Source organism: Mobula hypostoma, chromosome 2 (genome assembly GCF_963921235.1).
Source record: "Mobula hypostoma chromosome 2, sMobHyp1.1, whole genome shotgun sequence".
NCBI classification, from domain to species: Eukaryota; Metazoa; Chordata; class Chondrichthyes; order Myliobatiformes; family Myliobatidae; genus Mobula; species Mobula hypostoma.
Genome location: NC_086098.1, coordinates 175,138,363 through 175,153,146, shown reverse-complemented (window position 1 = coordinate 175,153,146; position 14,784 = coordinate 175,138,363). Strand labels below are relative to the sequence as shown.

Here is a 14,784-nt window from a genome sequence, read left to right as displayed (position 1 = left end):
AATTAAAATGTTTGGCCACCGGGAAGTTCCACTTCTGGCAGATGGAGTGTAGGTACTTGATAAAATGCACCCCCCCCCCAATTTACTAGAAGGTGATTGGTGAAGTGAGATGAGGAGGGAAGGTGAGTGGGGGAGGGGGGGGAAGGTGAGTAGGGGAGGGGGGGAATGAAGTGAGAAGTTGGAAAAGGTAAAGGGCTGAAGAAATATCTAATCCGTTTACATCCACAGGATGCATTTCACACAGAGCAAATAAAACACAAACCTGCATTAGTTCTGCACCCTGGGTACTTTACAGCTGATAAATTTGTAGCAGTTTCAGATAGGGGTAAGTGCCATTGTAATGGGAAAAAACTGCAATCGGTTGGTACTCAGTAAGCTCCCATAAACAGAAATGGGGTGAATGGAAAACAGCTTGCTGGCTGAGGGAAACGCACTGACCAAGGGAACATCTCTACTCTTCTTTGGAATACTGCCATAGGATTATTTACCAGCTTGTCAGGCTTGGGCTTGTATTATAAACAGAAGAGGTTCTGCTGATGCTGGAAGTTCAGAGTGACACACTCAAAATGCTGGAGGAACTCAGCAGGTCAGGTAGCATCTATGGGGAGGAATAAGCAGTTGACATTTTGGGCCTGATGAAGGGTGTCAGCCTGAACTATCATCTGCACAGATGCTGCCTGACCTGCTGAGTCCCTCCAGCATTTTGAGAGTGTTATTCTCGGTTTGTATTACCTCTCATCTAAAATACAAATAACTTTAAAACGAGCATCTGCTGTGCAATCACAGTATCTTCTGGTTTAGTGCTGGCATACAGAGAGGAGATAGACTGGTTGGTAGAATGGAGTAAGCACAATAACTTGAGGCTCAACATGGTCAACAGCAAAGAGATGATCGTGAACTTTAGGAAGATGCGGGTTGACCACTCCTCACTGTACTTAAATGGCTCCTCCGTGCAGACTGTTAGGAGCATCCAGTTTCTGGGAACGCACGTAACAGATGATCTCACCTGGTCCCTCAACGCCATCTCTTTGGTCAAGGAAGCACAGCAGTGTCTCCACTTTCTGAGGACATTGAGGCAAGTGGGGGCCCCCAGTCTTTCAACCACATTTTACAGGAGCACCATCAAGTGTCCTGACCAGCTGCACCTCCATCTGGTATGGGAATTACAAGTCCCTACAAACAAATGCAAGCACTGCTGAAAGGATTACTGGGGCCTCTCTTCCACCTACCAGAGATAATTATCAGGAGTGCTGGGTACTTAGGGCCCTTAGCATTGTCAATGATCCCTCCCATCCGTCCAACAATCTCTTTGACCCCTTAACATCAGCCAGGAGATACTGTAGCATTAGGACAAGGACTGTTGGGATGGGAAATAGCTTCTTCCCCCAGGCCATGAGACTGATGAACTCCCTGCCACCACCCAGGTCTCATCACAAGTGAAACGCCAGGAGTATTACACTGTTTACTTTTTAACTTGTGTGATAAATGCACCTTATTATTTATTAATATACTTGTGGTAACATGACTTTGTGTTGTGTTCAATTTATATGTACTGTGTTGTGCACCTTGATCGGGAGGAACATTGTTTCGTTTAATGGCCTATGTGTGTATGGTTGAATGACAATAAACTGAACATGAACTTCTATTACAAAGCTGCATTCACTTCTGCATGCTGGTGGTAAATTGTATCACCATCCCAATTGCTATTGGGTTATTGCTCAAATCATACAAAATGCCAAAACACAGATTTAGCTCATCCCCAAAATTGTAAGCAATAAATTTTTAAATATCCTTTTAAAGAACTAATTTACATGAATGAGCTTTTTTTAAACATTCTCTCCCACCAGGATTCCTCTTGTGATTCAGATTAAGTCACAATTGTTTTCAGTCACCTGCAAGGAATTGCTGTACTGAGGAGGTTAATAGGCATGGACTACCATATACATTTAAAAACTGAGACTAACAGATGGATAACAAGCTACTGACGTTATATACAGTTTCCAGTGAGTAATTCCAGCACCTTGGGCTGTCAGCCTACCCGCCATCAAGGACGTGTATACAGAAAGGTGCCGTAACATGGTCAATAACATCATGAAGGATCCCACCGACTCTGCTCACGGACTGTTTGTCCCACTCCTGTCAGGGAGCATCCATGCCAGTACCATCAGGCTCAAAAACAGATGTTTTCTCCAAGCAGTGAGGCTGATCAACATCTCTACCACCATTACTTTATCATTTCCTGTTACTTTGTGCGCAGACACTCCTGTACCTAGCACCACTTTATCTACATACAATCAATCCTTGTATAAAAGCTATCTTATGTATTTATATTTATTGCGTTTTTCTTATTATTGTGTTCTTTATCTTATTATGCTTTGTTGTCTGCACCGGATCCAGAATAAGAATTATTCTGCTCTACTTTACACTTGTGTACTGGGAATGACATTAAACAATCTCGACTCTTTAATAGATGAAGATGAGGAAGCTTGAGGGATAAAGATGCGCCATTATGGGAAGTGTTTAATAGATCAGAACACCTACAAGGAGCCCAGATCCAATTAAGAACTCATCAAGAACTAGACGGAGATCAAGTGGTGAGGTCAAAGAGCAACCATTATCATGTGGTGAGACAAACTTACTAGAAATGCGAGGGGACTTACACTTGGAGGAAAGAGACATTTCTAGAGATTTTTCCAGTTAACTTAATTGTAGTGGTTGATAATGTAGTTTATAGCCTTTTATTAATAATAGTCCTTTATTAAGGATGAGGTTTTGAGGTACTTGGAGGCACATGATAAAATAGGCCAAAGTCAGCAGGGTTTCCATAAGGGGAATCCTTGTCTGTCAAACCTATTTGAATTCTTTGAGGAAATTACAGGCAGGCTAGACAAAGGAGTCAGCGGATGTTGCTTATTTGGATTTTCAGAAGGATGCTAAACACAACAAGAGCCCATGGTATACTAGCATGGATAGAAGAATTCTCTAACTGGCAGGAGGTAAAGAGGTGAAGTAGGTTTCAACAGATGCATTTAACGTCAGAGAAATGTAAACAATATACATCCTGAATTTCACTTCTATTGTGTGTTATGATTCGCCTCCTCCCACAGGCTTATCACTGTCCTCTGGTAAAATCATCACCATTCCTTGTTTCCACAAACAATAAATTCACAACAATGCCAGCAAGACCAAGGAGCTGATTATTGACTTCAGGAGGAGGTGCATGGGCCAGTCCTCACTGGGGGATCAGAGGTGGAGAGGGTCAGGAACATTAAATTCCTCAGTGTTATAATTTCAGAGGATCTGCCTTGGGCCCAGCACATAAGTGCCATTACAAAGAAAGCATGGCAGTGTCTCTACTTCCTTGCAAATCTGCAGAGATTCATTCAGCATGACATCTAAAACTTTGACAAACTTCTGTAGATGTGTGGTGGAGAGTATATTGACTGGCTGCATCACAACCTGGTATGGACACACCAATGCCCTTGAATGGAAAATCCAACGAAAAGTAGAGGATACAGCCCAGTTCATCATGGGTAAAGCATGCATTGATCACATCTACATGAAACGCTGTCACAGGAAAACAGCGTCCAACATCAGGGACCCCCACCACCAGGACATGCTCTCTTCTCACTGCTGCCATCAGGAAAAAAGTATAGGAGGAGCCTTGGACCCGCACCACCAGGTTCAGGAACAGTTAATACCCATCAACCATCAGGTTTTTGAACCGGGGAATAACTTTACTCAACTTTACTGAACTGCTCTGAGCTGCATACACGTCAATGCAAGGAGAACTGTAGGGAAGGTGGATGGGAAGGGTATGGAGAGAATGAACTCCCAATGGTTCAGGCTGAAACGCTGCATCATGACCCACATCTCGTCTCCAGACACCAGTGTCAGCAATGTTTCTCTCCCCACTGATGCTGGCTGACTTACTGAGCAATTCTCCAGGAGGACATGTATTTCAGTTGAGAATGTTAAAAGGGAACGTGTGAGGTAAGTTTTATTTACATAAGGTGCAATCAGTGCCCAGAACAGCCCACCAGGAGCAGCGGAGGAAGCAGATGATAGTGGCATTTGAGAGGCTTTTAGATAGAATATGCAGAGAATGGGTGGGGGAAAATATGGATGCAGGTGGAAGAAATGCAATTAAATTTAAAGATTTTAAGACTGAATCATTTAAAGGTTTTAAAGATGTTTTATGTCTCACATGTACACTGAAACATACATTAACATGCAGCATTATTGTCAGTCTGATGTAGCATGCCCACAACTTACTAACCCGTAAGTCTTCCGAACCGGGGAGGAAACCGGAGCACCTAAAGGAAAAGCACGCGCTCATGGGGACAACATACAAACGCCTTCCACGCAGTGGCGGGGAACTGTACCCCAGTCGCTGGCACTGTAAAGTGTTATGTAACCGGCACATTACTATTGTGCGTTTTGGTATTGTGTTTGGCACAGACACCACGTGGGCTGAGGGGCTTATCCCTGTGCCTTACTGTTCTATGTCCTATGAACCTCCTGTCTTCCAGTTTCAGTTGTCTGGCACCTGCAATATTTCGCTCTGATTATCACAAGGTCAATTACCACAAAGCTTCAGCAGACATTAACTAAACTGGTGCAGATCAGGGATTGAACTTGAAACCCTCTTGGTCTCTAGAGTTTAGCTACTCCACAGCTTAACCAGCTGGGGCATCAGAAGGTGTGGAAATTCTTGCTGAAATCTGAGCCAGATGCACTCAGAAGGTCTGTTATATTGTCCCACAGCCAAATTATAGCACGTTTTCACAGTTAGAAGTAAATTTATTATTAAAGTTCATATACCTCACCATATACTACCCTTGAGATTCACTTTTTTTGGGGCATTTACAGTAAATACAAAGAAACACAATAGAATCAGTGAAAATCTTCATACAGAGTTGGATAAAAGATCAACGTGCAAAAGATAACCAATTACGCAAATACAAAAAAAAATGGGGAAAAAAAGCAATAAATATCAAGAACACAAGTTGCAGAGTCCTTGAAAATGAGTCCGTTGGTTGTGGAATAAGTTCAGTGAGTGAAGTTATCCCCTCTGGTTCAAGAGTCTGATGGTTGAGGGGTGATAACTGTTCCTGAACCGATGGTGTGGGACTTGAGACTCCTGTACCTCCTTCCTGATGACAGCAGTGAGAAGAGACAGCATGGCCAGGACGGTGAGGGTCTTTAATCCAGGGGAATCACGCTTTCCTGCAACTGCGCTCCTTGTACGCATATACAATGGTAGGGAGACAATGCGAATCCCTCACTCCAGTATCATAATCGGCTGAAATGCTTTGCAGCTCACAGATGATGGCGCTCCATCAAGCTTATCCCACTGACTGAACTGGTGTGCTTATAGTTAGCGCAAGTGCTTTCAAAGTTTATTTATACATACATAAGCGGAGGTCAGCAAAGAGGGTGAAGGGTGAAGGATCAGTGAAGAAGGGTCACAAATGTAATAATACCCCAGCACCTTAATCCTGCCCTGAAGCACAGAGAGAGAGGATCAGAAGGGCAGGTTTGTCCTGCAGGAAAATTGTTTCAAAAGGATTACTGAACATAATGTTAAACTCGGCTGACAGTTTTCTCCACTTAAGTTACGGCAGAAAAGCCAGAATACCGCTAGTACGATGCCCCACATATAGTTTGTGTTATCATTGAAGTTGACACTGTCAGTGAAAAGTATCATATCTCATTGTTTGGCTAAATATTAACCACCATTTCAACCATGAGGAAACAGTCATGGGAAAGGAAAGGAACAAATGCAAATAGACTGCAGAGCATTGCTGAAAAAAATTAACACGGGAAAAACTGCAGAATTGTATAAGACATTGGTGAGGCCTAATTTGGAGTACTGTATGCAGTTTTGGTCACCTACCTACAGAAAAGGTGTAAATAAGTTTGAAAGAGTACAGAGAAAACCTACAAAAATGTTGCTGGGTCTGGAGGAGCCGAGTTATAAGGAAAGGTTGAATAGAAGACATTACTCCTTACAATGTAGAGGGGAGATTTGAGGTAAACAAAATTATGAGCGGTATAGACAGGATAAATGCAAGCAGGCACTGAGGTTGAGTGGGATTACAACCAGAGGCCATGGGTTAAGGGAGAAAAGTTTAAGGGAAACATGAGGGGAACATTTTTCCGCCCAGATGGTCTTGAGAGTGTGGAATGAGCTGCTAGCACAAATGGTGCATGTGAGCTCAATTTCAGTGTTTAAGAGAAGCTTGGATAGGTACATGGATGGTAGGGGTGTGGAGGGCTATGGTCCCAGTGCAGGTCAATGGGAGTAGGCAGTTTAAATGGTTTTCGGCATGGACTAAATGGGCCAAAGGGCTTGTTTCCGTGCTGTACTTTTCTGTGATCCTAATACTAAGAAGTAATCCTACAGCAGCCTAAATATTTGCCCCAAGCTGGATTATTTAATATGAACACTGGAGATGCTGGAAATACAGAGTAACACATACAAAATGCCAGAGGAATTTAGCAAGTCAGGCAGCATCTATGGAAGGGAATAAGCACTTGACGCTTCAGGCCGAGATCCTTCCTCAGGACTGGAAAAGAAGGGGGGGGGGCGAGGTGGGGAAAGAAGCCTGAATAAGGTTGGGGAAGAGGGAGGAGCACAGGCTGGCAAGTGATAAGTGAAGCCAAGTGAGGGGGACGGTAAGATGGTGCTGCGGGGGGGGGGAGATGAAGAAAGAAGCTGGGAGGAGACACTTGGAAGGTCATGGACGAACAAAGAATGAGAGGAGAGAGGACCATTGAAGAAAAGGAAAGAGGAGGGGCAGCAGAGGGAGGGGATGGGCAGGTGAGAAGAGGAGTGTGAGAGTAACTAGCTCTACCCCCTGCCTTTACAGGCTTGACGAAGGGTCTCGGCCCAAATATCAGCTGCTTACTCCCCTCTATAGGTTTTGCCTGACTTGCTGAGCCCCTTGTGTGTGGACGGCTTCATAGCATTGCTATCAGAATTGTGTTGATAACTTCAACCTAATGAGAAGCAAAAACAGTCCAGCAAAGCATTCGAACTCTAAATTCTGGGATATTTCAGAGCTCAAACTCATTAACAGAAATTTAAGCTTACAATGACCAGAGGGCACAACCTCAGAATAGGAGGACATCCCTTTAGAACAGAGATGAGCAGGAATTTCTTCGTACAGAGGTGGTGAAGCTGTGGAATTCATTGCCACAGACGGCCATGGAGGCCAACTCATTGGGTATTGTAGTGGTGAGCACAATGCTTTACAATACAGGCGACCGAGGTTCAATTCTCACTACTGCCCATAAGGAATCTGTATGTTCTCCCTGAGACTGCACGAGTTTCCTCCGGATGCTCTGGTTTCCTCCCACAGCCCAAAGACATGCCAGTTGGTAGGTTAATTGGTCTTTGTAAATTGTCCCATGATTAAGCTAGAGTTCTGAGGAGTACAGCTCGAAGGCCTAGAAAGACCTATTCCACTCAGTATCTCAATAAAAAAGATGTTTAAAGCAGAGGTTGATAGGCTCCTAATTAGTAAGGGTGTCAAAAGTTAAGGGAAGAAGACAAGAGAATGGGGTCAAGAAAGAAAATAAATCATCCATGATTGAGTGACGGAACAGACTAGATGGGCCAAATAGCCTAATGCTGCTCAAAATCAAATCATTCAAATCATAGATACAGCTGAATGAGACAGCATTCCTCTGGGGCCAAGGTGGAAAACGTTCAAAATAGCAAACAAGTATTCAAAAGTAGCGAGTAACATAATTCAAAATATCGAGCAAAAAAGCATATTCACTCAGAAAAAAACATATATAGTACAAGACCCTGAACAACAATGTCCAGTAATCGATAGCACTGTCTCCCGGCAGTGTACAGACGCATACAATCCAGCCTGTCATTTCACCACTCAAACACAGGAGGGCAGCACTGAAGGGCAAGGCCAGGCCTGAACTGCGCTCCTGTGTCTTATGGTATCAAATGCCAAGACTGACTCTGTAATTTGGAACAGTAAAGCAATTACCTGGTTATATAGTAATGCATATTAAAAGGAACAACACAACAGTAACTCACACAAAGTGCTGCCTGACCTGCTGCGTTCCACCAGCATTTTGTGTGTGTTGCTTGAATTTCCAGCATCTGCAGATTTCCTCGAGTTTGCGTTTTTAAACACAACAGTAACTCTTCAGTCATCAACTCCCCATCCCAAGTACCCATATCTAACACATACTGAGGGATGCCAGTCACACACAGAAGACGTGATAGAAGACTGCTTACTCAGCACATCCACCATTAATACTCAACTGACTTGGGATACAGAAGGGACACAAAGGGCGACAAAGTTATATTTGCCCACGATGCTCCTGATATTTAAAGTGGGCTTGTGGCCAGTGTTATTTATAACGTTCACATGGGGTAGTCAGTGATGAGTACAAACAGCTGGATATTATAGTTTGCACGCAAAATCTGAAAAGAATGAACTAAGTTCTGGTATGGTTGTCAGTTTATTGCTAATCTTGCTGTATTAGTGTCTCTTTCTTCCCCAGTTACACACAGGCCCATTTTTGCTTACAAATTCATTCATGGGATAGATGTCCATCTTGTTGGTCATCGCGAATTGCCCTTGAACTTAGAGGTGCTGTAGGCTAGCTCGGTGGGCAACGAAGCACTTGAGGTTGCATGCACTTCCACTGTTCCAAAGAACCAGTGACTATGTGGGATTCCTCTGGTTTCCTCGCACAACTCAATAACATAAGGCCATAAGACATAGGAGCAGAATTAGGCCATTGGGCCCATTGAGTCTCCTCTGCCATCCAATCATGGCTGATCCTTTCCCCACACTCCTCAGCCCCACTGCCTGACCATCTCCCCGTAACCTTTGATGCCGTGGTCAATCAAGAATCTATCAATCTCCATCTTCAATACACCCAATGACCTGGCCTCCATAGCTGCCTGTGGTAACAAGTTCCACAAATTCCACCCTCTGGCTAAAGAAACTTTTCTGTATCTCTTAAATGGACAGTCCTCTATCCTGAGGCTGTGCCCTCTTGTTCAAGCCTCCCCCACCATGGGAAACATCCTTTCCACATCTACTCTGTCTGGGCCTTTCAACATTCAAAATGTTTCAATGACATCCCCCCTCATCCTTCTAAATTCCAGCCAGTACAGGTCCAGAACCATCAAACATTCTTTGTATGATAACCCCTTCATTCCTGGAATCATCCTTGTGAACCTCCTCTGAACCCTCTCCAATGCCAGCACATCTCTTGTCACAATACTCAAGGTGAGGGTTCCAGGGAAAATTGATAAGAACATAGACAGGATGCTTCCTTCTATATTGCCAGGGAAGGTGAAAACATGGAAAACCTGAGTCCCGTGCCAGATTCCAGTTAATTTGGACACATCAGGACCAGTCCATTTTGGCCCAAATATACAACTGCTGCAATTAGCCGAAGTTTCGTGGAAATAGTTTAAAAAGTTATGAAAAAAAGATATTACCATTTAACTGAGTAACACAGTCTCTACTTAAATGAAATATAGAACAAATTAGAACACTACCAAAACTACTAAGGTACTATAAAACTGTGTATTAGATCCTAATAATTATCAATGGGGGAATACATCGAGTGTATGCTGCCATACACTGGTTGATTGTAAATGTACAAAATCAGTGCAGACACCTAATGCAGACAACAGACTGTCTTCATACAATGCTTTCAATGATTGCTTCCTCCAAATTTTCATAGTAACATCCAAGATGATTGTTGACACCTTCAAGTTCTTTGTTGTTCCTAACTTCCTGAAGTAGTGAAATTGTTTTATGTTCGCTCACCGGCCATTTCTGGCATCTCCAAGCCAGAATGCTTGAAACTGCAGTCAGCAAAACAGTTCTGAATTGTCTTACTGCTTATTTCACGCCAACTAGAAGTAATAAAAACCACTGCTTTTTGAACACAACACAGGTCACTGACACTATTTAAAAACTGTTCACTCTAAGCATGGTGTAGTGTGTTGAATGGATGAGCAAGTGCACAACTACCGCTAGTTAGAAACTGTTTGGCAAGTCTTCTGCCCCAAGTGGCACAGTGACCCAAACAAAGCTGGCTATTTTCTTGATAGTTTTTGTTCTTCAAGAATTGACCTAAGTAAACAGCTGCCCCATTAACCGATGGCCCAATTAACCAGAATCCACTGGTTCCCATTGTCCCAACCTCCTCTGCAACTCGGATTTACTTTCTTCCTTCACTTTTTCAGTTCTGATAAAAGTCAGCAAAATCCTACAAAAAGTAGTGGACATGGCCCAGTCCATCACAGGTAAAGACTTCCCCACCATCGAGCACATCTACATGAAGCGCTGTCGCAGGAAAGCAGCGTCCATCATCAGGGACCCCACCACCCAGGGCATGGCTCTCTTCTCACTGCTGCCATCAGGAAGAAGGTACAGGAGCCTCAGGACTTGTACCGCCAGTTCAGGAGCAGTTATTACCCCTCAACCATCAGGGTCTTGAATCAAAAGGGGATAACTTCACTCACCCCATCATTGAACTGTTCCGACAACCAATGGACCCACTTTCAAGGACTCTTCATCTCACGTTCTTGATATTTACTACTTGCTTGCGTATGTACGTATGTATTTGCACAATTTGTTGCATTTTGAACACTGGTTGAAAGCCCAAGTTGGTGCTGTCTTTCATTGATTCTGTTATGGTTATTAAGTTTTTGATTTATTGAGTATTCCTACAAGAAAACAAATTTCAGGGTTGTATATGGTGACACATATGTTCTTTGAACTCCAGCAGCTCCTGTTTTTATTCCAAAAGACAAGAGATTCTGCCTGTTTACAAGACAACCTGATCATTTCAATGGTAGATGGAGTTCAACCTGGGAAAGTATGAAGTGATCACATTTCAAGGATTACTGACAGAATATTTAGCCTTGTGGAGGAAAGAAGGGATCTTGGGGTTCACGGCCATAGATCCCTCAAAGTTGTTCTACAAGTTGATAAGAAAGCGTATGGTGTTTTGGCTTTCATTGGGGTGGGGATTGAGTTCAGAGGCGTGAGGTAATGTTGTGGCTCTATAAAACCCTGGTTAGACCATATCTAGAATGTTGGGTTCAGTTCCAGTCACCTCATTATAGGAAGGATATGGAAGATTTAGAGACGGTGCAGAGGAGATTGTCCAGGATGCCATCTGGACTAGAGAGCAGGTCTTACGAGGATAGGTTGAGCAAGCTAAGGCCTTTCTCTTTAGAGTGAAAGAGGATGAAAGGTGATTTAATAGAGGTGTACAAGATGATAGATGGAGTGGACAGCCAGAGACTTTTTCCCACAGTTGAAATGGCTAATATGAGAGAGGGCATAATTTTAAGGTGATTGAAGGAAAATATAGGAGGGCATGTCAGAGGTAGCATTTTTAAAAAAAATTTTACACAGAGTGGTGTGTGGAACACTCTGCTGGGGGTGGTGGTAGAGACAGATAAATTAGGAATATTTAAGAAGCTCTTACATTGCTAGATGGATGACAGAACAACAGAGGGTCATATGGGACGGAAAGGTTAGATTGAAATTAGAGTATGTTCAAAATGTGTGCACAAAATTGTGGGCTGAAAGGTCTTTACTGTCCAGTAATGCTCTATGTGCAAAGTTTCATGGCATTCGTCGGTGAACCCAAATTCCTCAGCTCCTGTGGTGGGTTCAGAGCACCTATTTTGGTCATTGTCCTGGGATCTGGATACAAGTGGTCACCATATATTAACCGGCCCTGCTGGTTGTGGCCACAGAAGGAGGCTCCCAGCTGTGAACAGCAAGAAATAGAAGTTAATGTTCTATTCCTGAGGGTGAATGACACTTGAAACTTCTTAGACAAGTGAAGGTGTATTTCAGTCATGCGGAGAACTTCAAGTATGATACAATGGAAGGTGATTTCACTTCATTGCAAGGATTGATTTCCATTTTGTCCAATGACTTATTCCCTTTATAAATTTTAACTATTTTTGTGCTTTAGTAAATGAATGACGGAGAAAAAATTGTAAAGCAGTTTATTGACAAGGAGGAAAAATTGTTTACTAAAAAGGACAGAGAGGGATAAATTATTGAGTTATAGTGTCATTCAGCACTGTCACAGGCCATTCAGTCCATCGCATCACCATGACTATCTGTACTAACCCCATTCTCCAGCACTTGGCTTTTATACCTTTGTGATTGGAAGCCAGCTTGCGTTAACTCGTTCGTACTTGTTCAGTATTAGAGATTGGAGAGAGGGTGTAATGGGACAAAGTCCACAACTAGTTTAAAAAAAACTCAGCATGTCAACTTCACCTGCTGTGCAGCTGCTGCCATCTCTGGGAAACCTGGGAATGGTCCCAACTCCATTCAACAGTCGCTGTTTATGGGGAGGGAGTGGAAGATGGGATACAATTCACCATGTGAATGAGCTAGGCTTTCGTTTAAGGAAAAGCTGTAAACCTCACAGTCTTCTTTTCCCAATGCAAACGAAGAGACGTTGAAACATCAGAGCTAGATTAGCTGGGATAGGTTACTTGGCTGTGCACGTATTGGCTCACAGACAGTTGTAAGTGCACCTGCTGTGTACAGCACACAACAGCACCAGGGAGCCGGAGGTGAAGCCAGTGTTTGCTCAGCTCCAGGTGCTGTTGTTCATTAACACAAATCCTGGCATTGGGAGGAGCTGTTTCCCTCTGTCCACCTGGATTCTCCTGAAGGACAGGATTTCAGCACATTATTTACAAAAGAAATTATGGGGGGGAAGAGAGAGGGGGGGAGAGGGGGAGAGGGGGAGGGGGGAGAGGGGGAGGGGGGAGAGGGGGAGGGGGAGAGGGGGAGAGGGGGAGGGGAAGAGGGGTGTGAGGGGAGGAGGGAGGAGAGGGAGAGGGAGGGGGAGGGGGAGGGGGAGGGGGAGGGGGAGAGGGAGAGGGAGGGGGAGAGGGAGGGGGAGAGGGAGGGGGAGAGGGAGGGAGAGAGGGAGGGAGAGAGGGAGGGAGAGAGGGGAGGGGGAGGGAGGGGAGAGGTGAGGGGGAGAGGGGGAGGTGAGGGGGAGAGGGGGAGAAAGGGGGAGAGGGGGAGAGAGAGGGGGTGAAGGGGGTCGAGAGTGAGCGAGGAGAAAGCTGTGGAATAGAGGAGATAGAGAAAAAAAGCTCCCATGTGCAGTGCAGTGTGACACCTGTGTAAACACTTGCAGAATACCAAGCACCCCAGGTTAACATACAGAATACCAAGCAACCCAGGTTAACACGTGTCTCCCCATAGTAACGAGACTTCATTATTAAAATCGCTGCGATGGAGAATGATGGAACGACTGAGCTGCTACCTCGGGCAAGGCTTCTGGTTTTTGAAGGACCCATGATTGACAGGAACCAAGCTGAGTTGTATTCGTTGCACAGTTCAGCCTTTTCTTTGAAATGGATGAGGCTGGTCAAGGTTTTTTCTTGGGCTGACGGCATTGCTCATTCAGCAAGGCAAGGGTTAAGCTCACTGCACACGTCCCCCCTCTCCCTGTGCCACAGGCGAGAATTACAACGCAGCTCCCTGGGTACCAGAGGACAGCTGCCAACTCTGATGACGCTTCGGGGCAGTGCGCTTAGCCGGAGGAAGCTACAGCATTTGCGGTGGTAAAGAAAGAACACAAGGGCATCTGGCTGCCCTCGTTCCACCTGCCAGTCTCCCCCCGGCACAGTTTCAATGGTACTCACCCCCACCACGACCTCCACCTTCCACCCTACAACTCAGTCCAGATCAAGGAGCTGAGTGAATGCTTTAAAAGCACAGCAAACCACGGCTCCACACTTGCCTATATTTTCTGTTATACCACATCACTTAGCCACCTAGCGTCAACTTTACGTACATAGAGTCTGTCTATATAGGCGAATCTTACGTATTTATATTTATTGTATTTTTATTGTGTTTTGTGCTTATTGTGTAATCATTTGATCCTTCATTACACTTGTACACTGACAAATGACAATAAACAAGTTTGAATCTCCTTACAAACACAAGACGTTCTGCAGATGCTGGAAATCCAGAGTAACACACACAAAATGCTGGAGGAACTCAGCAGGTCAGGCAGTGTTTACGGAAAAGAGTGAACAGTCAACATTTCGGGCTCCTCGCCCTCATTTGTTCAATTCTCGATTCGAACATCATCGCTGGTATTTATCAGTCATGCCCAGTTGCCCCTGAGAGGAGGTGGTGGGGATCAGGTGATTCATGGCAGATTGTACGACTGCCTTGGAAGAGTAATTAGAACAGGGCTGAGAAACAAACCATGCGACCAAATTGAGGAGGGAGAATGTTCAAGTTCTATTCTCTGTAATATATACATCCACAATTTTCACAGTCTGATCATCTCTGGGTGAAAGGATTATCGGAGGAAATTAGATTTCTCTACGATCGGCTCACATACTCTACCATACCAATTTGCCCCCCCACTTGCCCTAACTGTTACCCCCATCACTGCACTGTAAATACATGCCTATTTTACTCCATATCCATACTTTAACCCTTGACTTTATTTTTATAGATTTTTCATTCTTTATAATTGTTGAAAGCTGTCTTTTGCTGCAAGTCATGCCCCGAACAACACCACACAGCAAATTCCTAATACTGAATAAAGTGATTCTTGAAATTTATATGAAATATCTTGTACGGAGAAAACTTTCTCCATGGCCATCCTGCTTCATAACTTTCAGGATCCATTGGGTGAGACCTCTTTTTTCTGCAGAGGATGTCGCAGTGCCTTCTGCCCTGTAAGAGCCAGTTAAATAGGGTAGGACAA

The 14,784-nt window shown here is 44.2% G+C and overlaps 1 protein-coding gene across 2 annotated transcripts in view; it reads right to left on the bottom strand.

Moving 5' to 3' along the window:
- The window catches only part of LOC134342688 (rho GTPase-activating protein 39-like), a 234,955-nt gene that overhangs the window by 64,552 nt on the left and 155,619 nt on the right, over positions 1-14,784 (bottom strand). The window contains exon 1 of one of the 2 annotated variants that reach the window (XM_063041109.1): positions 8,083-8,517. The exons of the other annotated variant lie outside the window; for it this stretch is intronic. The gene's annotated coding sequence lies outside the window, so the exon portion shown is untranslated. Of the gene's footprint in view, positions 1-8,082; positions 8,518-14,784 lie in introns of those variants that run through there. 2 annotated transcript variants of the gene reach the window in all.